At 36.2% G+C, this 25,458-nt stretch overlaps 1 long non-coding RNA gene across 1 annotated transcript in view; it reads left to right on the top strand.

The window, feature by feature from the left end:
* The first annotated feature begins 5,750 nt into the window (after positions 1-5,750).
* The window catches only part of LOC145998633 (uncharacterized), a 138,621-nt gene continuing 118,913 nt past the window's right edge, over positions 5,751-25,458 (top strand). Inside the window, exons 1-2 of the long non-coding RNA XR_014443332.1 lie at positions 5,751-5,786; positions 12,609-12,659. This is a non-coding gene — a long non-coding RNA (uncharacterized LOC145998633). The remainder of the gene's footprint in view (positions 5,787-12,608; positions 12,660-25,458) is intronic.

Genomic DNA, 25,458 nt, shown 5'->3' with positions numbered 1-25,458 from the left:
ATTCCGGTGCTTCGTGTACGTTTGCCAGATCATTTCTAATAACAGCGAGAGCATCCTCAATATGTGCTATGGTGCCTTGCAGCATCCCGAAATCGTCGTAGGTCTCAAGTTGGAGTTTTATGTTCGCTACGCTACGGGCAATAGCATTCATCTCGCTGGACGCAGGTAGATTGTCGATGAAGTCCTGTAGCGTTTGGAGTTTAGTTTTGACTTCGTTGATGGCTGCATGCAAAGCGTCCGTTTGAAGCTCAGCCTTGATGCTTTCCAACGTAGGAATTTCGAACGATTGAAATTGTTCGTCCAATTTGGCAATACTGGCATTCACGCGATCGTAGTCATCTTGAGTTTTTATACGCTGGATAATGATTTGCAGTTCAGTCTGGATGGTGCTCGTTTGGTCCTGCAAGTGTCGCTTCAGCTGTTCCACATCGGAGGTCTGCGGTTGCTGCAGCTTCAAAAATTCGTTCTGCAGCTTGCCTATGCTCAGCGCCAAGTTGCCGAAGTTGTCTATTGACGCGAGGTCGGTGTACTTTTGCAGCAGCGATTTAAGCTCGGCGTCAGTTTTGAGTACAGGGTCCAGGCACTGAGACTGTAGGCTGGATATCTCTGACTGGAGGCTGGAGTTGAGCGTGGACTGCAGGGCCTGCAGGTCGCTTCGCAACTTCTTGACCCTGACGTCGAGCATGAGAAGCTCGTCGCCGTGATCATCACGCTTGGTGTGACCAAAATTATCGTTAGGCATTGTTACCATTGTGGTTATTTATTATAGGGTAGGTGATTCGCATCTCCACAAGAAGAGGGATGAGTTTATCGTAGTCGTCCAAGAGCTCCACGTACAGGCGATCGCCAGCAGACATATCGTACGTTGTAGTCGCATCCATCCTATCATGCTTGATGCGATAGATGTTCTTGCCAGAGGAAATCTTTGCCTCCCCTTTGTTCTCAGGGTTCATGTTGAACTGCAGTTTGCAGGAGATGGGGAACCGGTAATGATTCAAGTTGTTGTTGAGTACATAGAAAGTCTTGCCCACATCCTCGTCGTACTGGGTCAAAATGCTATTCAAGTGTATAATTAACAACAAACCGTTAAGTTTAGATAGCATGGAAGGCATGAGTTCGTTGAAGCTCGTATGCTGGACGGGTACTTCCATAGCTTGCTTCCTGAAGCCAAACAGATTCATAGGCATTGTTATTTTATAAAAAAAAAACATTTCTAGCTGTAAGGTTAAAATTGGCCAGTGAGGAATTCCATTGTTCAGCTATTGAAAAACCAGGAAGTAACTTCCGCCGTCCAAGGCCTACCTATTGTTCAATCTGTCATTCTGTCAACATTGTTAGCACACAGAAGGACGAAATTGTAGTTTCTAGATGTCCACAGAAAAATAATTTTCAAATACGATAACAGAGAGAGAGCATAGTCGCTTTCGATACCAAACAAACTAATTGCTACAATACAATAAGTATATATTTACAATTAATAGCAAAATATTAATATTTTTTTATTAACAATATCTATGAATTTGTTGCGAACAACAAACATGTTGTAGAAACATTGCCAGCCGTAAGTTCAAAATTTGGCCCCCCCTCTTCCCACAAATCGCGTTACATACATAATTACATACATGTGGAGGACCCGTGGTGTTACAACAGAGAAAAGCCCTGCCTCCCAATATTGCTTAAGTGGTTTGGTTAGCATGCAATAGATCAGTATGCTAGAAAAAACAGAAGAGGAGGGGGGACATTAACACTGTACCGTCACCACTATTGCCAGTTAGCGTAGTCATTTGTCACCAACTCTTGATCGTATCATCTTAGATGGCTACAAAATATTACGCTGTCAACTCCTATTTGTAGGTTAGCTTCGCCTGTAAAATATCACATGGTGAAATTTTCTTGGGGTGGGTTGGCAACACTGAGACCCACTTGATGGCGCAGAAACGGGCAATTATCACTACTTATATCGGATTAAATATTGCTAGATCATTTATTGTTTGTCGTGTTATCAGGGGATCCGTTTAAATTGTCCAAATAAAGGCGAAATTTGCTTCGCGGTATGAATGCGTTTAGCATATAATTTTTGGGTGAATTTGTTCTTTCCTCACATGAGGAAGTACTCCCTGAAAAAAGACGTAAGGCAAAGCAAGTCAATAGCGAAGTCTTTTTATGGCTTTCATTTGAATAATGCAGAATTTGTTTGAAATGGAATTGAAGCTCAGACGGTTCAATTTATTGCAAAGAAAGAGCACCCTTTGCTTCGCCAGTATTCATAAAAACAGAAATTCTGAACAGTCGCTGATATGTACGAAGAAGGATGCTGAATCCAGAGATTTTAGCTGGATTCTTTCGAACATCTGACGACACAAAATAGCCAGGAAGAACACCTTATGACTCCCCATCCTTACATGTGGAAACAAGCAAATGCTGTCGTTAGGAATCGCAAAGGGGGCGTCGTTTTTTTTTCGTTGTATCAAAGCCGCTGGTGAATCCAGAACTCAGGTTTTCTTCGCAAAAATAGCTCTCAACAAAAGGGACTTGGCCTGAAAAAGCTAATGACCCCGAGAACAAAGAAATTCCCGACTTAAATAGACAGCTGCATCATAGGGTTAGCTCGGACAGGGTTGCGACTTCAGGTCAAGAAGAGGGTCGTAAGAGGGATGTCCTTTTTTTCTTTTGCCGTGGTAAATACTGTAAGATATTCTGTTCGAAGCTCAAGGAAAAGTACTCTGCTCCCGTGGTGACACAGCAGAGGGTCACGGTTAAGCCGATAAAGTCCAGCAGCAGAGATTCTTCGGAAGCACGTTCGTTACGACGCCAAGGAACAAGAATGGAATCCATTGCTGGGGTTGTCAATCACAGTATCGTAGTCTTCGCTTTGGTAAAAGATCGAAAAGAAGTGAAAGTTCCCAACGCACTCGTTGGAATAAGGATGAATGTTGGTGACCAGAAAACACGGCATGCAGAAATAAGTCTCGTCGAAAAAAAGTGCAACACCATTCCAAAAATATACGCAAGAACCTCTTGTTAGCTGAAGGATAAAACGCCTGGAATTTTTAGCATTCGTCGATGGAGAACCAGTTGTTCCTTTCTAGATATAAAAACGGTGAAGTTGCTACAGTAAAAGGGGGATAAGGTTTATCATGATGGCACTAAATTAAATTTGGCAGCCAGACCACTCACACTGTCTGCCAGATGGTCTTATTTGAGGAATGAAGGGGACGAATGATTAAACAGATATTCCTTGTGTTGAAATATGCAGTAAAGTCCTTTGTGTTGGGAAGGGACTTTATAAAGAAAGGAAGGACGATACTGCATATCTACGCCAATGCGTGAAGTTTCTATGGGTAAAAAGATGAAATGTTTTACACTGACGCTCCAAGAAAAGCACCGAGAATACCGGCTGCATTGTTGCAACTGCACAGCTAAAAAGACTGGTCATGGAGGATGTCCATGTACTAAGTGTTCCTGTATTGGTCCGGCCGTTCGAATAAAGAAAAGAAACGAGAAGCACGTTGGATTCTGACCGTGACCTTGTTACAAACAAGAAGGAGATAGTATCCGCATTAAAATACACCGAGGTAATGCAAGGCGGCCGTCCGTCTGCATCCACTTGTTTCAAGAAAATCCGATGTCACCCAGGACGAAGACGTAGGTTTAGCGCTTCTTTTGCGGGGAGAAGAGGGTACCCGGGCCTAAAGAGGTGCCGTATGACGACAGTTCTGTCGAGTTGCGGATGAGTCCACAAGAGAATAAAAGCGAGACGCCCGTGAAGAATATTGAGAAACGCACTGCAATTTACAAGAAAAACCACCGTGATTAAAGAAATAATTTGCCTAGTCTAGATTTTGATATCGAAGGTACAGTCACAAGCAAAACTGGATATGAACCATACCACTTCCTTTACATCCGCCAGTTAGGTAACCAGTTTGACACGTTGCAACCGGAAATGGCCCAGGATTTTCTGAGCAGGTTGCAAGAAGCAAAGGTCGCACCCGTAACAAGGACGCAGGAGAAAAAGGAAGTAGTGCGACTAGCAGAGAAGGACTTCCCGGTTTCAGAGGATCAACACGACGTCCCGGATGTGCCAGGAATATAATTGAAATATTTTCATGTGACTTTGTTGGCGAGTGAAGACATTTTTTTTTAGGTGACTTTATTTTGCGGGTGAAAGAATCTGTATAAGTGAATATGATCTGTGACTAGTGAAGTGTTGTGTTGTTATTTTTTTTGCTTTTAGTATATATCCTTCTTTCAGGAGGGGGATGATGCTGTGGGTTTGTGTTTTGTGACTGTGTAATGTGTATTGTTCTTTACTTGAAATGTTCACATACTGCTGAGACTCATGGATGTGTGGTGAAGGACTCTACTGGAATCTGAAAGATTCTGGTAAGAGATATTGTTTGTGTTCTTTTTTTCTTTTAAAGGAAAAAAGAGGGTGCTATGCTGTGTCGTTTGTTACGCACACAGCTCTAAGATGGGAAATATGTATTTAAAAGTGTATTTCTGTATACAGGCTCTGTTCCAGATTACTTCTTGTCCAGTAGTTGGGAAAGTGCGCTAAATATTGCGCTCGTAGATCAAATAATATGTACTGCACTGATGAGCGGACGGAGTAAGGACTCTTACGTGCTAAACAGCAGAGAACGTCAGCTCTATGATAAATAGTGCGCTCGTAGAGTGAAGTCCTGAGAAGTAGAATTATCTTAGTTTTGGGGCAAGAATCAACGGAAAGGAGTTGATATTCGTTCTGTAATGAAATGATGTATATATGGTGATCGGTAGAAGCGTAAAAAAATATGCATAACGATATATCTTCGTGAGACGTTAAATTCCTCGTAATACTGGCTAGAGGTCAAACTGTTAGACTCGGTGCTCGCGTGATGCTGATGTCACGAAGACAACATAATAGGTGAGGTTGTAAACTTGAGGATTTCTCTATAGAACAATACTAAATGGTATCTGATGTAAACAACAATTTTCAATTTCCTAACCGTTTAGACTATCTATTTATTAGGCTAACCCATTATAATACTGTTCATATCTCTTCTTGTGGTTTGATAAGTTCATAATAACTTGCTTTCTCAGCTTTCTCAGAGAGTTTGAACTTTCTAGGGATTTCTATTTCAGAATTCGATGCTGGTAATAACGTGCATGAAGCGGGAAGCTAGAAGAGAGTAACTAACGTACAATGTATTTTCTTGTGAAAGAGCGCGTGCCGATTCGACGGTCTTTTCGCTTGAAAATGGAGCACCGGGAGAATATTTTTTTTTGTTTTCGATGTAGAAACATGCGTCTCGGCTGGGACCTGTTTCAGTGTGAATATAATACTGATGTCTAGCTGTAGAATAACAGTCTTCATTAGTGACTGGAATTATTGTTCATGTCTTAATATACTTTTGAAGAGCTATATTGAATCGCTTACTATGTGTACGCATCATGACAAAAACACTGATCTTTACATGCTTCAATTTTGCATCAATCCGGCATTTATTTTAGGATTACATTTTTACAGGTATTTTTTGCTTCACCATATGATTATCCATCACATTTGGACATGAAAGTCAATGCACATTACTTCGCCTTTAGAACGTATTATTATACGTTGGATGTTACCGTCAGTAAGCCAGATGTAAAGGCACTATCCATAAAACAAAGGAACTGTGTGTTCAAGGACGAAATACATTTGGACGTGGCTCCAACCTACAGCTACAGTTCTTGTAGGTTGCAGTGTAAGGTGGATTTTTACAAGAAGATGTGCAATTGTGTTCCACATATCTACAATATTCCAGGTAAAATGTGTAATTAATGTATCAGTCGTAGTGATTGACAGCTTAGAAAATAGCCAAACATTTTTTTATTGTTCATTAATCCAAACATTTTCCACAAGTATATTATTTTTCATTTCACATTTTTTAATGTAATAAAATTTGCACAAAATATTAGTTTAATGATAGCGTTAAACGAATATCTACAAGATATTAACATTACGAATTGACTTAAATTATTTTTCATCTTTGAATATTTGTTTTTACATTATATGTACCGTAAGTAAGAAATTAGAAAATCATTTAACAGGATAGATTTGAGCTTCGTTTTGATACTTTGTAGGATAACACACTTAAAATTGCAACTAATCACAGCAACAATGAGTGTTGATTATCCACTATATTATCTTCAATGTTTGTCAAAGAGTGTACTTCGAAAATCTGTGGCCGTGTTGCTAATACTTTGTGAACTTTATTATGATTTTTTTTCACTACGAGATTTAAATGAAATAGGCAAATTCGTAGAGAGATACATAAAAATGACTAAATTAACTAACTCTCTAGCCGTCTTAAACCGAGGGTTCATAGCTGCAGCAATAAAAGCCTTCCATGTGTCCCTATCTTGAGCAAGATCTATCCACTCTTTTCCGTCCCTACCGATTTACTTTAGGTATATCGCAAAGTTATCCCTCTGTCTTCCTCTTGGCTTTTCCCAAGGTCTTCTACCATCAGGTTTCCCAACAAGGATGCTGTAAGTACTTATTTTTTCTCCCATTGGTGTCATATGGTCTGTCCAACAAAGTCTTCTTGATTTAATCATTTTAATAATATCTGGAGATGAATGTAAATTATTTAACCTCCTCCACTCACATATATTTTCCTCCCTTTTTGCTTCAAACATTTTCCTAAGGATATTATTTTAAAATACTCTTATCGGCTACTGTGGCAGAGTGGTTAGCACATAGCGTTTCGATGGCAGGAGTACCAGGTTCGAATCCTGGCTTATACATGGATGTTTGTTAGTGTCCATTTATCAATTTATTCATATCAACGCTAATGACAATCTTCCCAGATTAGTCAAATGTGGCATAAGAAGCGAAGTGAAAAAATAAATAAAGCAAATCAGTCAATCAATCAATCAAATACTCTTAATTTAAGATCTGCTTCAAAGTAAAATTTATATTTAAAATTAAAACTAAATAAATAATTAACAATATGCTGTACGGATGGGTTGCGATACTCCTCATGGCCAATCTTGATTCCGCGCTTCACAGTTTCAGAACCACCTGAACCAGTCGAGCACTACCAGCCTTTACAATGTCTTTAATTTTATTTGACGTTAATAAGTTGCAAATACTTTGCAAGTGTTACTACAAAACTTATATATAACATATATATATATATTATATGGGGAAAGTGAGAAAAGTGAAGAATTAGTTTAAATTGTGAGCTCTACATTTTAATTGATACTACAGTTATATGGGTGTGTATTGATAGCAAAATGCCATGATTGCCATTTTGAAGTGGCAGTTAATTGAAATGGGGGCCAATATAACATTCCAGATGCTAACTTTTCATAAATCGACTATATCTCTGAAACTAATGATTTGATTTCAATATTATTTTGTTACGATGAAATCACAAGACCTGAACTATATTTAAGGTTATCATTTTTTTTCGATTTGAGCAACCGTTAGTAAATCGCACACTGGTAAATAACTTTCGTATATTTTCTTCAATAAATTACTCTTTAGTTAACTAACTAACTAACTCACTAGCCTTCTTAAACGCAAAGGTTCATGGCTGCAGCAACACAGGCCTTTCATCTTTCCCTATCTTGAGCAAATTCTATATAATCTTTTCCATCATTACCGATTTCCCTTAGGTCCATCTCAACGTTGTCCCTACATCTTAGTCTTGGTCTTCCTACAGGTCTCTTAACATCAGGTTTCCCAACAAGAATCCTGTAAACTCCTCTTTCCTCTCCAATTCGTGCCACATGGCCTGCCCACCTAAGTCTTCTTGATTTAATTATTCTAATAATATCTGGACATGAGTACAAATTATGTAGTTCTAAATTATGTAACCTTCTCCACTCACCTGTCTCCTCATCCCTTTTAGGTCCAAAGATTTTCCTAAGGATCTTGTTTTCAAATACTCTCAATTTATGTTCCTCTTTCAATGTAAGTGACCAAGTTTCACACCCATATAATACTACAGGCAAAATTACTATTTTGTGTATTTTAACTTTTAGTTTCTTAGATATTAGACGAGAAGACAAAAGTTTATGAAGAGAGAAGTAACATGCATTTCCTGAATTAAGCCTACTTTTTATTTCCTCTTTAATATCATTTTTATTTGTTAATATTACTCCTAAGTATTTGAATTTGGAAACTGGTTCAAAAGAGTTGTTATCAATAATTAGATTTTGATTATTACCTAACACTTGCTTTCGGCCAGTAAGCATATATTTAGTTTTCTCTTTGTTAACTTCCGAACCAATCTCTTTAGCAGATTTGAAAAATATTTTAGCATTATTCTTAATTGTATTCACATCATCTCCTAGTAAGTCTACATCATCTGAATATGCTAACAACTGTGTCACACCATTTTATTTTAGTCCTTCTTTAGTTTCTTTTACATTCCTTACAGCATATTTTAAGGCAAAATTAAAGAGCAATGGATATAATGCATCTCCTTGTTTTAACCTATCATGAATTGTAAATTTTGTCAGACATATTAATACCCAAAGGAATTTTACTTTCTGTTTTACTGGTGCAGATTATGGATTCTTTCCACTGTTGAGGGATTTATTCTTTATTTCATATTAAACAAATTAATTTATGAATTTGACATATTAATGAATTTCCACCATATTTAATTAACTCAGCTGGTATTAAATCAATGACAGGTGCTTTGTTATTCTTTAGCCTTTTAATAGCATCTTTAACTTCAGTCAAGTTAGGTTCTGGAACTAAAGGTTCTGCTGTGTGGACTTCATTTACTTCTGATTTATCTCCTACATGGACATTTGAAAGGTCATTAAAGTAGTTCTTCCATCTATTTAGAATATCGCTAGAGTCAGCTCGAAAATCACCGTCTTTATCTTTTATCAAGTCTACTTTAGATTGTCACCCCTTTCTAAATTCATTTTCGCCTTTATATAAATCTCTGATATTTTTATTTTTTCTGTTTCATTTTCGTTAATTTTGCTTTTCAAGTAATCTCTTTTTTTACTTCTAAACGTGCGGTTAACTTCTCGCTTTATTCTATTATAATTGCTTAGATTTGTATCATCCGAGTTATTTAACCACCTAAGTCTAGCCTGATTTCTTATTTCTATTAGATTAAGACATTCATTATCAAACCATGGCTTACTTTTTCTCGGTTTATGGTATCCTATACTTTCTTTAGCTGCTGATTCTATTGCATTACGTATGTGCTCCCAATTCTTATTTACGTATGTTTCATTTATATTTTCATCATCATTTAAATCCTGCAAAACATCAAATCTATTTGACAGTTTAATTTGGTAATCTTTCTTAATTATTTTATCAGTAAACTTTCCTGTATCAAATTTTAGAACTTTTAGATTTTGTTGCTTATGATTTATCACTGAGAGTCTTTCTCTTAATTTAGCAATTACTAAATAATGGTAACTGGCACAGTCAGCACCTCTATGTGTACAAACGTCAATTATACTAGTATGCCTTCTCTTATCAATGAGAATATGATATATCTGATTATGAGTTTTACCATCTGGAGAAGACCAGGTATATTTATGAATATCTTTATTTATATATCTGAAAAGAACATGTTACACACAAATATTGTAGCGAAATTATCTTAAACTTGACGTGTAAATTTTTTCGGTTCGGGAACAATTCCTGCCAGATTTGTATTTCCCGATGCTAGTTTTATGCCTATTGTAGCTTGTAGTGTAATGTAAGTAAAATATGTAATACTATGACTTTTATTATTAGTAGTACTGGTTGTAGAAATAGTTCTACTACTGGTATCGGCTGTCGTTGTGGTGTAAGTACTAGTGAAAACTAACCATGGATTTTGTTTATTTTTACCAGTTTCCATTGAGAATGTTATTAATTCATTGAAAATAAAATTGTGCTTGCATGAGAACTTAGGCTCTTTGTGTCCATCACATTAATGGTGCCAAGCTCCTTACCATGGATAGAAATCAAAATGTGCTCCTGCGTACAAGATAAAAAGCATACAGATCATATCCTTTTTATCTAGTGTGTTTGAATATGGTGTTCACGTCTATCTTCAATCTCACATCATCCACGTGTTGCTTTCATCCGTCCATCAATCACTTCTTCGTTTCTCCTATACATACATTTTCTAATCCTCTGCAATTCACCTTGTTGATAACAACTCTCCATCCTTTCTCTTTTCTTCCTTCCTCTTGCTGGCTGTACTTAAATCAGTGCGCCCTCCATTCCTGTAAGTTATTGTACCCACTTTCCTCAGCACTTTGCATATCATCTCTGTAGCCTCTCCCATTATACCAAACGATCTTCTTATTATGTTTCTTCCTTCTCTTCCGGTCCTCTCTCTTTTATTCCTTTCCTTCTTCTGTTGGTGTTGTGTGTGTCTTCCTTTTCAGAACCACTCTCTTCAAGTTGTTCTCATAGGCTATTATTCTTGATTTCTTCTTACCCTTTCTCATTGCATATCTTCTTTATTCGGTCTTGCATGTATCTTATAAAATTACGTTTTGTAACATAATCACATCACTTGTTTTTGACAGAACACTCCTGCCGAACACTTCTTTTGATACCATGTAACTAGGCCTCCCCGTTGGCGCAGTGATAGCCTCGTCGCCTTGTAATGAAGCGGTCCCGGGTTCGATTGAAGGTGGAGGCACATAGTGATTGGGATTTCACTTTAAATTGTAGGTCCAGTCCCGATTACCCTTACTGTGAATAAAGTGGACTTAAAACAACAACTCAATCCAATCAATACCATGTAATTAAAATCCATGCTCATCTCTCATTTTTAATCATTATATCCAAGAAATTTAATGTATCTTCCTTTTCCATTTCGAGCTCATGGAATATTCCTGATCTCTCATCTTCTTCAACTTCAATCTCCCATTGATTCATAACCAATTCCGCCAGCACAAGTTTCAAGCAAAAGCCTATGTTCAGACCTTCACTAATCTTGATGATTTTAATTCCAACTCTGCTGTACCCATCATGAGATCATAAGAGATTGTGAGGGTTTAAAGAGTTCACGAAGGAAGCATAAAGAGTATCCAGTTGAAAAGGTTTTCCAAAAATACATAAAGAAGATATAAAGTTGAGTCCAGTGATGGATTCCAGGGGCAATATTTGGAAAATTTGGAGAAGATGTTAAAGAAATAAATGAAGTTTTAGTGAGAAAACAAGAAAGCAGAGCAGGGATAAACACTGAGCAGGTGCACAACCTTATAAAAGGTCCGAAGGGGTCTCGGGATACAACGCAATGTTTAGTCTAGATGTGGGAAGCAGGTTCCCAATCATCAAAAGGGAAACGTAGTGGATATAGTTAGAAAGAAAGTGGGGAAAACATTATAGAAGAATGGGATAGGGAAAAAGTGGTGCAGGCACTAGAAACTATTTGGGACAAGGGTACAGCATAGCCGGAAGTAAAATCATCAATATCAGTGAGGGTCTCAATATAGGCTCTTATTTGAGCACTGTGCTGTAGGAATTGATTGTGAATGAATAGGAGAAGGAATTGATAGTAAAGGGAGGATATAAGTTAATTCTGTTTTGTAGATATGTGGATGATTGTTTTGCGATATGGAAGGGAACGAATAGTTGGATGATTAAGTTAGATAAAGATATAGAATATGAGAGAACAGAAATATTCCTTAAGCTCGAAATGTAAGAGGAAATGATTTTAAATTTCTTTGATTTTATGATGAAAAATGAGAGATGAATAGGGGTTGTAGCTACATGGTATCAAAATATTTGTTCGGTAGGAGTGTTTTCTCACAAAAGAAGTAATGTGGTGATGTAACAAAACGTAATTTTATGAGAAAAATGGAAGACAGAATAAGGAAGATATTCACTGAGAAAGGGGAAGAAGAAATCAAGAAAAATAGTATATGAGAACAACTGGAAGAGAATGGATTTGAAATGGAAGACAGACACATCAGCAAAGGAAGAAAATAAATTAAAAAGAGAGGACTGGAAAAGAAGGATGAAAATTAAGAAGAGAGATGGTTTGGTATAAATAGTATGGGAGAGGTCACATATAAGATATGCATTGTGCTGAGGAAAGTGGGTATAAGAACTTACAGGAAAGGAGGGACCTAATGTGTCTACCACACTTAGTCAACTCCCAAGAGATGATATGTTTAAATCCTTGGGAGAAATCGTCCAAAATAAGAACTGTCACCTTGATTTTTTTTTGTGGCTAGACACCCTGATGTGTGTATGTTGTTTTTTTGTGTGTGTATTTAAAACTTTTTTCGTTCTTCTCAGAAAAACCCGGATACAGGGTTACAAAGTTACATGTTAATTGTTTTTATATCTTAAAAAACAACCTTGTTCAACGTCTTAGTGTTTTTAATATGGAAGCAATTATATTACAAATTATTTTTACGCTTTGGTAACATCTTAGATATCCTTGATCCGTAATAATTATTCGCGCATGAACTCGTTTGCAAGTGGATCTCACTTACGTCGTACATCAACTACATAAATTATACGTAAAGATAAATCAGAATTCAATAAATATTATCTAATACATATTATCAAATTAATTTGTAACTAATTTCCTAAAATGCGCGTTTCAAAACAATGTATGATTATTATTTCATCGCATTTCTTATTACAGACAATGACAAGGAATGTGATATTCGAGGTCTTCTTTGCGTTCAAGACAATGGTAAGAACAAAGTTCTATTTCTTGATTGTAAATATTACACACCAAATATTATTTACTTTTTATGTACTCTTCCATTTATAATTTTAACATTGGATGTACTTATACTCGCTTATGTTTGATGGATGATATACACTTTTGTTTAAAAGTGGCACACTCGATTGAGTTAAATTTTAGTTTCTGAAAAGGTTCAAGGACTACCTTGAATTGCAATAAATGATTAAATACGGTGTCCAAATTTACTTTCGAACAGCAGGCGAAATCTCAACTTTTTTCTGCAAAAAGAGCAGAAACTCGTATAAAAACAACTGTCTCAACACTAGCTTACCCGTCTATACAAGAAACGTACTTGATGAGGGGCCTCACAGTACCACATTTAATTTGATCTCTAAATTTCAGGATACCATATTGTTATGGTATCGATTCTTGATTTCCTCTTTAGAGATGTTTAGTTAGTTATTAAATACTAGCTGATTACCCGGCGTTGCTCGAGTGTTTCATGAATTCCAGATATAGGGAAAATGTAAATTTTATTTACAAGTTTTAAAGACTATAAGTATAGTATATACATTACAAAGTAATATATTTTACAAAATAACTATAATATAAATTTAACAGCATTTTAGAAACAACATTTTTAGTTCCACCACCAAGAGCAGAAATAACTAAATTTGAACGGTATTTGGAGTATCACTATTCATCTTAGAGACCCAGAAAACTCTGGATTCCACACTAAGGTCGGTCATTTTACATGTCATCCTCTTTTCATCCCGCGGTGGCTCAGTCGGTAGTTCCTCGGTGGACGCCGTTGGTGTTGGACGTGTGGATATCGTTCTCTGTTAGTGCGTTCCCCGAGTGCAGCTAGTGAGTCAACTAAGTCTGAAAAATTGGACTTGTAAAATATGAGACAAATGGATAAACCAGTAAGTACTATACCAAGTAAGAATAACGAGATGAATAGGTTAAGTACGATAAAGATAAGCTTTCCAGTGAATGCTCCTAAACCAAGGGCAACGGATATTAACTAACTAACTAACTATCTAGCCTTCCTAAACCCGAAGGTTTATGGCTGCAGCAACACAGCCTTTCCATCTGTCCCTATCTTGAGCAAGATCTATATACTCTTTTACATTCCTATATATTTCATTTAGATCCATCTCAACGTTGCCCCTCCATCTTCGTCTTATCCTTCCTAAAGGTCTCTTACCATCAGGTTTCCCAACAAGAATCCTGCAAACTACTCTTTCCTCTCCCATTCGTGCCACATGGCCTGCCCACATAAGTCTTCTTGATTTAATTATTCTAATAATATCTGGACATGAATACAAATTATGTAGTTCTAAATTATGCAACCTTCTCCACTCACCTGTCTCCTCATCCCTTTTAGGTCCAAATATTTTCCTAAGGATCTTATTTTCAAATATTCTCAATTTATGTTCCTCTTTCAATGTAAGGGACCAAGTTACACACTCATAATACTACAGGCAAAATTACTGTTTTGTATATTTTAACTTTTAGTTTCTTAGATATTAAACGAGAAGACAAAAGTTTATGAAGAGAGAAGTAACATGCATTTCCTGAATTAAGCCTACTTTTTACTTCCGCTTGAATATAATTTTCATTTGTTAATATTACTCCTAGGTATTTGAATTTGAAAACTGGTTCAAACGAGTTGTTATCAATATTTATATTTTGATTATTACCTAACACTTGGTTTCGGCCTGTAAGCCGATATTTAGTTTTCTCTTTGTTAACTTCCAAACCTATCTCTTTAGCAGTTTGGAAAAATATTTTAGCATTATTGTTAATTGTATTTATACCTTCACCTAATAAGTCTACATTTTCTGCATATGCTAACAACTGAGGCACACCATTTAATTTTAGTCCTTCTTTTACCTTCCTTACAGAATATTCTAAGGCAAAATTAAAGAGCAATGGAGATAATGCATCTCCTTGTTTTAACCCATCATGACTTGTAAATTTGTCAGACACATTAATACCCATACGAATTTTACTTTCTGTGTCACAGGTGCATACTTCTAACATACTAACAAGCTTCTTAGGTATTCCAAACTCTACTAATATATTATATAATTTATCTATTTTGACCGAATCATATTCTTTTTTGATATCAATGAATAGCTGATGGGCATTTTGATTATGTTCCCACTTTTTTCAAGTGTCTGTGTAATGTGAAAAATTTGATCTGTAGTTGATCTGTTACGATTAAATCCACATTGATTATCACCTATAATTTATTAGCATATGGGGTTAATCTTGTTAAATGAATGTTATATAATATTTTATATGTTGTTGAGAGTAAAGAAATTCCACGTAATTATTGCAGTTCATTTTATCACCTTTTTTGAACACAGGAACAATTATGGATTGTTTCCAATGTTGATGAATTTCTTCTTCATTCCATATTAAACAAATTAATTTATGCGCTAGAGTCTAGTTTACGTCCTTCTTGTCCACTCCTTCTTGCCCGTTTACGTCCTTCTTGCGCACTCCTTCTTGCCCGTTTACAAAAACGTGCTAGCAGACAGCCGGCGCTCCGGCATCCGTAGGTAAGTACGTTTTTCTTTTTACACTTTCTGTCACTAACCATTCACGGGAACGATGTATGCCTACGAGGTTAGGTTAGGCCTGTTAGGTTAGGATCCATTAGCACTCATTTCACTCCTAAATATGTGCTTCATCATCGAAAAATGTCCTCAGTACGTTCAATCACGCATATCCGGACAACATCGGTTTTTCTCGATTTTCTCCTCCAGGAAATTTTTCCTCGCCTTGGGATTTAGTTTGTTGAATTCCTTATACAATAACCTTTCCAGCGATATATGACACGTATTCCTTATGAAAAGTACGTAAACTAGACTCTTATCAATTTATGAATTTACATATTAACGAATTCCCACCACATTTAATTAACTCAGGTGGTATTAAATCGATGCCAGGTGCTTTGTTATTGTTTTGCCTTTTAATAGCATCTTTAAGTTCAGTCAAGTTAAGTTCTGGAACTAACGGTTCTGCTGTGTGTACTTCATTTACTTCTGATTTATCTCCTACATGAATATTTAAACGGTCATTAAAGTAGTTATTCCATCTATTAGAATATCGCTTGGGTCAGCTAGAAAAACACCATCTTTATTTTTTTCAAATTTACTTTAGGTTGCCACCCCTTTCTAAATTCATTTACATCTTTATATACATATCTGATTTTTATGTTTTTGCTGTTTGTTTCAATTTCCTTTATTTTGCTTTTCAAGTAATTTCAACGGATATACATTAATTTGTTCACGGATATTTCCGTCTGCATGTTGACGAATTGATGGGAATAAAACTCCCGACAATTTTGCGTTGTGTGTATATTATATTTGTGAGAGAAGCGACAATGAGAAAACAATTAAGTAGTGGGATTGATGATATAACCAGGACCACTTATAAGTGTAGAAAAGAAGAGGTTATTTGATTGAACAACCCGATTTGCCTACACTTAAAACAATGCCAAGAGGGGCTTATACCCCAATTCTTCAAGTGTGATATGCTTTTAATTTTAAGAAATTTTGAATTCTAGTGGAGAAAAGATGAACCCCCCTCAGACAGATTTGCCTACACTTAAGACTATGCCAAGTTCCCATATCATCTTATTGTTTATTGTGTGTTTTTCTGTCAAAATCCCAGGAATCTTGAATTGATATAAAGCTCATAGCTACTGGGTCCTGAGACCCAGTAGAGTGTGGTGCATAGCCCCATGGTTTTTATTGCCTTGTAATCAGGAGGCTTCTGGGTTTGAGTCCTCATAAAATGTGAGGCCCCCCTGATTGCAAAGTGTTAATATTGTTGCCTTGTAAACAAGAGGCTCGGGTTTGAGTCCTGATAAAATGTGTAAGATTGAAATACATGTGGCAAAATAATATGTCCACACGTGAGATTTTGAGAATAATTATTGCTAGTTGATATACAACTGATAGCTCCCAGATATGAAACCTGGTAAAAAGTGTTATACAACAGCATAAAAGAACAAAATTATTTTATATTGGGGATCACCAGAGCATAGTTACTGCTGTTATAATGGTTTTGGCATATTGTCCATAGTTCTGTTTTTTTGGACCAGGAAATTTTATATAAATAAACAATAAAAATGCCAAAACAAAAATATTGAAATCAGTGTAATAAAAATATATCTAGTTCTAATTGGTCTAGGCACCGGCATATTTGTGAGCCTAAGAAATGCAGAAAAGCTACTAAATTGTGCCCAAGATGCCATAAAATATTAAGCAAGGCATATTACAAATGGCATAAGTGTAATTCTTATGTACAGTCATCAACATTGCCCCCACAACCATCTACTTCTGGTCTGAAAAGAAAGCATGACGCACCTGTTAATGCTAGACCGGCAAAGCAGCCACGCTATGCACCACCTATCCATAGCAGTTTTAATGGCCAACTTAGGGATCACCGGTTTATATCAGAGCCAAGATGTGGTATTAAGAATTTTTTGAACAGTGTAAATCCTGATGTGCAGGCAATTCTAAATGCACAAAATGGCTCTTATAAGCTGTCCCTCAAATTGTTTACACAATATAAGAAACCAAATGGCACAAAATTTACACAGCCCCACATAACAGAAACTGTACCTGTATATTCAAATACAAATTCAGACAAAATAATAAGCAGTTTGATAGATCAATTGAATATTAAACACTCTGAATTTGCAGCAAAAGAGTCTGGATGGAGCCTATGCGGATCTCCACACAAGCTCTATGTTAATATTTCTGAATTCAGCCCATTACAAGGATCTACATATTTGCTATTACCTGTCAATATTAAAAACAAACAAGCCGTGGTTAATATAAAAAAATAATGATGAGAAATGAAATGCTTTTTGTGGTGTATTTTAGCTGCTTTGTATCCAGTTTTAAGGCATCCTGAGAGAATAACTTATTATAAACAACATGAGCACGATTTTGATGAAGCAATGGAGGGTTTAGAATATCCAATGTCTGTTCAGAATATTGATAAATTTGAAAAAAAGGCCAGGGATATCAATGGTAAACAATTATCTATTAATGTATTTATTTGTTCCACTGGCCGTGGCAATTGTTTGATAGCACCTCTCAGAATCAGTACACTTGATGATGATTCTGCTGTTCCAATTGATCTGCTCTTAATTGAAGGGGATGACACATATCATTACACTCTGATACATAATCTTGAAGCTTTAGTCAGAACACAACTAGACAAATCTAATAGAATATTTAAGTTGTGCAGAAGATGTTTAACTGTATTTGATGGTTCAAAAATGGTCAATGGGGTTCGGGAAGAGAATGCAGAAATTGCCAAAAACAAGTTAATTGAACATTTAAAATACTGTGGCAACTATAAACCTGTTCATATGGTGATGCCAATGCCAAGTGAAAATGCCAAATTCAAAAAGTTTGAAGCCTTGTTGGAACACCCAGCATATATAGTCTGTGATTTTGAATCAAATCTCAAACCTCTTGCATTCTGCAATCCAGATCCTGAAGAATCTTCAATTATACCATACCAGCTACATGAACCTTCCAGCTTTTGTTATGTGATTGTACAGGATGGTGTAGCTAGTGAACCATACTTATACATGGGAGAAAATGCTATCAAAGAATTTGCACATAGAATAGAAAATAAGTGCCATGACATAGCATCTAATATCTTATTAAAATCAAAACCTATGTTGCCTTTAACGGAGAAACAGATTGAAGATTTCAACAATGCAGAAAAATGCCCGGTATGTGATTCTGAATTTTCAGATACAAATATCAGAAACACCATTCCCATACACATGGTAAATTCTTAATGGCCCTGTGTAATAGCTGTAATATTAAGATCCAGAGACCAAAATTTATCCCTATATTTTGCCATGGTGCATCCAATTATGATTTCCATCATCTGATCAGATACGAGGGGTTTGACAAGCAGAATTTAAATATTTTAGCTGAAAATGATGAGAAATATATTGCTATTAGCAAAATAATTAAAGTTAATGGTGTTCCTATTCACTTAAGATTTCTTGATTCATACAGAATTCTGTCTGCTAGCCTGGCTACACTGGCCACTCAATTATCTGATGATCAATTCAAAATCACATGTACCATGTTTCCAAATCAGGACCTGAAATTAATTAGGCGAAAGGGTGTATATCCATATGATTATGTTACAGATTTTTCTAAATTTAATGAGTGTTCTCTGCCACTACAACAAGAGTTTTACAGCAAAATCAGAGGATCTGGAATTACTGATGAAGATTATCACCATGCCCAGTTGATGTGGAACAATTTAAAATGCCAGACATTTGGTGATTATCACAATTCATATTTAAAACTTGATGTCACTCTCTTAGCTGATATACTGCAGGCATTCAGAAAATCTTCCATGCAAAATTATAAGCTGGATCCAATGTATTTTTACAGTGCTCCGGGCCTAGCATGGTCTGCAATGTTTTTAAACACTAAAATGCAATTGGATCTGATCCAGGATCAGGACATGTATCTGTTTATGGAACAATGTATAAGAGGAGGCATGGTGCAATGCTCTCAGAGATATGCCAGAGCAAATAATAAATATATTCCCGATTATGATCCAGCACTGCCATCAAATTATATACTGTATGTAGATGCCAACAGCCTCTATGGTTATGCTATGATGGATAAACTGCCATATGCAGGGCTTGAGTGGGTTGAGGATTTCAATATTGAAGATCTTCAGGACTTTGATGACAGTCACTATGGCCTGTTCTTAGAGGTTGATCTGACAATTCCTGATGATTTACACAACAAATTTTCTGATCTGCCCCCAATTCCTGAGGTTCAGTGCTCACCTGGCTCTAAACAGAAGAAATTGATGATGACACTGGAGCCAAAACAGGGTTATGTCTTATATTATAAAAACCTCCAGTTCCTGATGAATCATGGTGTTCAAGTGAGCAAAGTTGGCAAAATTTTGAGGTTCAGGCACTTAAGATGGTTGAAGCCATATATTGATACAAACACAGAGCTTCGAACATCTGCAATGAGCCAATTTGATAAATCTTTGTTTAAATTGATGGTCAATTCTGTATATGGCAAAACTATTGAAAATGTCAGAAAACATACCCATGTTAAAATAATTACTGACCCCAGCCTGAGCAAAAAATTGATTGCAAAGCCTAATTTCAATTATAGAAGAATTTATGATGTAAATATGGCACTCTTCAACATGAAAAAAACAAAAATTAAGTTTGATAAGCCTATTTATGTGGGGGCTGTGATATTAGAATTGGCCAAATTACATATGTTAAAATTGTATTATAATGTGTTGAAGCCTATTTATGGTGATTGTGTAAAATTGATGTACATGGACACAGATAGTTTTGTTCTTGATATTCAGACAGAAGATATTTATCAAGATATGTCACAGCCTGAATTGCTTGAATATTTTGATACCAGTGAACATTCAAAAATTCAACCCCACAACAAAAAGGTGCCTGGCAAGTTAAAAGATGAGACACTTGGTGATGTTATTGTGGCATTTGCTGGGTTAAGGGCCAAGATGTACAGCTTTGAAACATGTAGTGGTGCTGTTGCCAAAAAGGCCAAGGGCATTGGCAGAGTGACTGTTGACAAAGAGCTTGAATTTGAGGATTACAAAAATTGTCTCAAATCATGTAGCACTTTCAGAACATCAGAAAATAGAATTCAGAGTGTGGATCACTTGTTGACAAGCAATATTGTAAGAAAAGTGGCTCTGGACCCACATGATGATAAGAGATGCATTTTGTCATGTGGAATACATACTCTACCATGGGGTCATTGTGATTTGAAAAATGGCAATCAATGCCCAATTACAGAGCATGATTTGAAATAAATAAACATGCCTATGAACTTATTTGGGTTCAAAAAACAGGCTATTAAGTACCTGCCAACACCACAAGCCTCTTCTGATATAATATCTAAAATAAGTGCTTTGTTAATTATTCATCTGAACAGCATACTTACAGATGTTGATGATGAAACAGGCAAAACATTCTACATATTTAACAATAATTTACATCATTACCAATTACCTGTAGGTGGTCAATTACAATTTATTACAACTCCTGAGGGTGATGTTAAAATTTCAGTAGGGAGAAATATTTATAGAATTAAGCACTCAAACATGATTTCTGGCACTGTATATACTGTTTCTGCTGGTGACTGCTTATATATTGAGGTCCCGGGATCATATGACAAACTTATACCTTTTTTTATAGAATTAAGAATTAGATATTCAATAATAAATAACCACTAAAACAAAATGCCTAATGATATATTTGGCCATACAAGACATGAAGATCACAGTGATGAGATTCTGATGCTTGATGTCAGAGTCAAGAAATTAAGAAGTGATTTACAAGCTTTACAAACTACACTCAATGCCAGTCTTCAATTAGAAATTACAAATTTGCAATCACAATGCATGGACCCTCTTCTTAAAATTGATTCTGAACTCAAATTGCTGCTTCAAAAATATACTGACTTGGCCACATTGGATAATTTTCAAAGTTTAGAAGAAGCTGTAGCAGCTCTTCAAGCCAAATTTAAGACCCAGGCCACCAACTCTGAGCAATTGAAACAACAATTGGAAGAGCAGATAAATAATGTCCAGACACAGCTCCAAACAATTGTCAAAAGCATAAAATCACAAGAAGATTTTGATCTAATGATTTCCACTCTAAAGGAACAGATTCAGTCACTCCAGATACCTAATCTGGACCCTCTGAACAATGCCATAGCCGAGGTTAAAGAAAAAATTGAGACACTTGAAGATTTTATGAACAACTTGCCATCTTCTGATGCTTTGAGTGCAATAAGTCGGAGTGTTGCCAATATTAAGCTGCAACTTGAAACATATGAAGATTTTGGAAAAATTCAAAGTACCATAACCCATCTTGAAGGTACCATAGCAGCAGTGCAAAGTGATTTGACAAATGTACAAGAATCTCTAGAATCCCGATTGCCTGGGATTGTAGATACTCTTGTCAGTGTCCAGCAACAAATCACAAAGCTTGAAAACCTCAACACTGAATCTGAGCTATCTCATTTTCATCACTTGATTGATGATATCCAAACAAAGCTTGAAATTTTACATCAATCAACACCCTCTCAGGCAGATATAGCCCTGCTCCAAAATGCTATGCAAAATGTGGCTGATGTTTCTGAATTAAACAATGTGAAATTGGCACTTGAATCTTTGCAAAATACTGTATCAAATTTGCCTACATCACAGGAACTTAAAAATATTAAGAGAGCTGTGAATCGCATATTGAAATCAGAAGATATCAAGAATATCCAGACAGAGATCAAACAACTTACTCAGACAGTGGCCACTCTTCCAACCAATCAACATATTAATGAACTGCATGCCCTGTTTGAGGATATCAGAAGACAGGTCCATGATCTTACTGCTCAAAATTCAAAATTGGCAGTTGTTGAAAATTTACAGCAAATTGTAGCTAATATCAAGCAACAGCTAGGGACCATGGAATCCAATCAAGCAAATGCTTTGTCTGTTTTTGCCACCCAGCTACAAGATATTGTGCAACAATACAAGAAATTTGTTGTGGACATAAAAATCAAGCCAGGCCATGATGATGTTGTTAGGACTATCAATGAGCACCTTGAATCTGTAACAAGTAGATTGCTCACAGCAGAAAAAGAAATAACCGGCATAATTGAAAATCCTAAACATACAGTAATTCTTGAATTGTACAGCATCCCCAACAAAGAATATGATTCACCATTTACACCAGGTGGCAAAATATATATGCTGTCCCCTGCACAATTTTATTACCAGTTTTTTGTTGGGGGCACACTTAGACCAATCAAAATCAAATATTGGCTTCAACCATAGGCACACCACTACCCTACCTTATCAATAACAAATGCTGACTACAAAGCAAAAATCACCAGTGTAGAGTTAGAGGATTTTACAGATCCCAAAACATTAGAAACAGCCTATGTTGAAGATGATGGCTCTCTGGAATTTAAAATACAAATAGGGGAGAAATTATATTTAGAAAATCCTGCAGTATCAGCTGCTGAACACCCTATAGTTGCAATATTCTTGTTTACATATTATGTCTAGACAAATTATTGTTGATGAATTACACAGACAAGCCAGACATAATTTTAAGAGACTGCCAGTAGTCACAAAAGGCATAGATGATTTATGGCAGACAAAATCAACAAGGGCTACAAGTACCTACTCACTGTAATAGACACATTTTCAAAATTTCCCTGGGCTGTGCCACTCAAATCCAAGACTGGAAAATGTGTTACAGAAGCCATCAGGACAATCATCAATCAGAGTGGAAGATCACCGCGCTATTTGCAAACAGATAATGGCAAAGAATTTTATAATTCTGTGTTCCAACAATTTATTAAAAGCCAGGCAATACAACATTACTCGAGTTACAGTGATCTCAAGGCCTCAATTGAAGAGAGATTAAACAGAACCCTAAAAAATCATATTTATAAGCAATTTACCCTGCAAGGTAATTATAAATGGATTAATATTCTTCCAGAACTTCTACATAAATGTAACAACTCGGTCCATTCCACAATCAACATGAAACCCTCTGAAGTAACTTCATCTGATGAGCAAAAATTGATCAGCACTGTTTATTATCCTAGATACCAGCCAACAACAAGAAAAGCCAAATACAAGGTGGGTGATCAAGTAAGAATCAGCAAATATAAGCACTTATTCAAAAGAGGCTTTACAAGAAACTGGAGCACTGAATTATTTACAGTGGTTCAAGTTAAACCTGGGACCCTTAACACATATATAATAAAAGACCACCGAGGAGAAATTCTCAAAGGCAGGTTTTATGAAGAAGAGCTCAGCAAAACTAAGCAGCCTGACACATATCTCATAGAAAAAATCATCCGCAGAAAAGGCAACAAGTTACTTGTCAAATGGCTAGGACTCCCAGAACACAGCTGGATCGACGCAAACAAAATAATTATATGAACACCTGGGATGTTATAAAAAGGCTGCCAGAACCTGAACAGCAGAATAAGAGAAATGGAAAATTGCTGCCTGATAATATTAGATGTCTTATTGTTGGGCCATCTGCTTGTGGTAAAACTACACTAATGATTGATAATTTTTTATTGCCACCAAACTGGTTAGACTGGAAAAACAGGCACTTTTATGTCTTTTCTAAGAGCTTGGAACAATTAAAATATCAACAGCTGATGAAGCTATATGATGGATTGGATATAGCCACTTTTGAACCAGATGTTAAGCCACACCATGAATGTCTCGATAATTCTGTTGTTGTGTTTGATGACATTATACTGGATAATCAAAACAAGGTTAGAAATTTTTTTACACAGGGCCGGCACAAAAACATTGATTGCTTCTACCTGGCACAGACTTTTTCTAAAATTCCGAAGCAGCTGATCCGAGACAACAGCAATTTTATATCTGTGTTTCATCAAGATCATACCAACCTCAAACACATACATGATGAATATGTAGGTGGGGACCTGAGCTACAATGATTTTTCCAAGATTTGCAGTGGGTGCTGGAACCAGAACAGTTATGGGTTTGTCACAATTGATATGACAAGAAAACCCAATAGTGCCAAATACAGAAATAAAATCAAAAATTTTCTAGATATTGAAACATAAATAAATAACCATGAAAAGGCCAATTATTGACGATCTTAAATTAAGAGATTATCTTGTAAAAAGATTTAAGGGATGGAAATCAGAGAACCGAGGTTTTTATGAGCAACACAAGCGCACAGAACAGCCTATTATTCATGCTATTGGTGAATTAGGTAAAAATATCAAAACTGTTACAGAGCAAAATCAAAATTTGATCACAGAGCTTGTACCTGTAGCTGCTAGGAACTTATTAGATTATCCATTCACCCCACTTTCCAGTATTCATACACCTAGTCCTATTGCTCCTCGAAGAATTGAAGCTACTCAGGATCCTATTGAATTGGGTCTTCTTGCTCAAAAATATTTAAGCACATCTAAAGACAACAAAGATGAGGTTTTTGGCTTATATGCTGACACAGAGCGTGATGATAGCATCATACATAGAATTGGCAATTTCAGAGTAACATTTATGGGAGATGATATGATTGTATATCCAGAATCTCGTCTTGGAGAAAAAGGTGCTTTTGTTAAGTACCCCGGCACACCTGGATTGTCGGAACTGATGACTAGGAAAAGGCCTGGCAGATATACAGATCAAGATTATGAATATTACAAAGAAATATTAATAAAATCAGATGCTCTATACCAGAACAATGATCCCACACAAAAAAGAGTCAAGTCTAGCAGTGGAGCAAAATACAACAATTTAATCAAACCCATATGGTCACAGATCAAGACTGGCAGTGGAATCAAACAATACAACACCCTGCCTAAAGAATTTGTGTGGGTTGATGATGTCAGGAAACTTGTAGATAGGTTATTGGTGATAGCTGGGGAGGAAAATGCTGGCAACCACAATTTTTACCATGAAAAGGTTGGAATTATGGACATGATAAGCACAAAATTGTCTAATTTTATAGTGAATGACACTAAGGGGATTGGATATCTTATAAAAATTATTAATACTCTACCACCTAAATTTTGGAATATTTCTGAGGGTCGGGGGCTAGTTAATGACATTATAAACAAGCTGCCATTTCAACTACACATTCCAAGCTATCAGTATTGTGGCCCCGGTACAAAATTGGACCATAGATTAAACAGAGGGGACCCTGGTGTTAATC

The sequence above is a fragment of the Lepisma saccharinum genome, chromosome 14 (assembly GCF_977018435.1).
Source record: "Lepisma saccharinum chromosome 14, izLepSacc3.1, whole genome shotgun sequence".
Taxonomy (NCBI): Eukaryota; Metazoa; Arthropoda; class Insecta; order Zygentoma; family Lepismatidae; genus Lepisma; species Lepisma saccharinum.
The sequence above is the reverse complement of the archived record's forward strand: the minus strand, read 5'-3'. Positions and strand labels throughout refer to the sequence as shown.